Consider the following 259-nt stretch of genomic DNA (forward strand, 5'->3'; position numbering starts at 1 on the left):
AAAAATAGTTAAATAATCAGAAAAGGCAATGGAAAAATGGAAAAAATTAAAAAGAAATTGAACCTAAATTAAGCAAGTTTGTGCAGGATTAAGGATAGAGGTGGGAACAGGCCAGGTCGGCCTACATGGCCTTAAGGCCTAGCCTACATAGGCTCAGGCCAGACCAGCCTATTTCTTTAAATAGAGCAGGCCAATGCTTTTTTATAAGCCTATTTAGCTAAAAAAGCCAGGCCGCAGACCATTAAAAAAGCCTTTGAGG

The sequence above is a fragment of the Trifolium pratense genome, linkage group LG2 (genome assembly GCF_020283565.1).
Source record: "Trifolium pratense cultivar HEN17-A07 linkage group LG2, ARS_RC_1.1, whole genome shotgun sequence".
NCBI classification, from domain to species: Eukaryota; Viridiplantae; Streptophyta; class Magnoliopsida; order Fabales; family Fabaceae; genus Trifolium; species Trifolium pratense.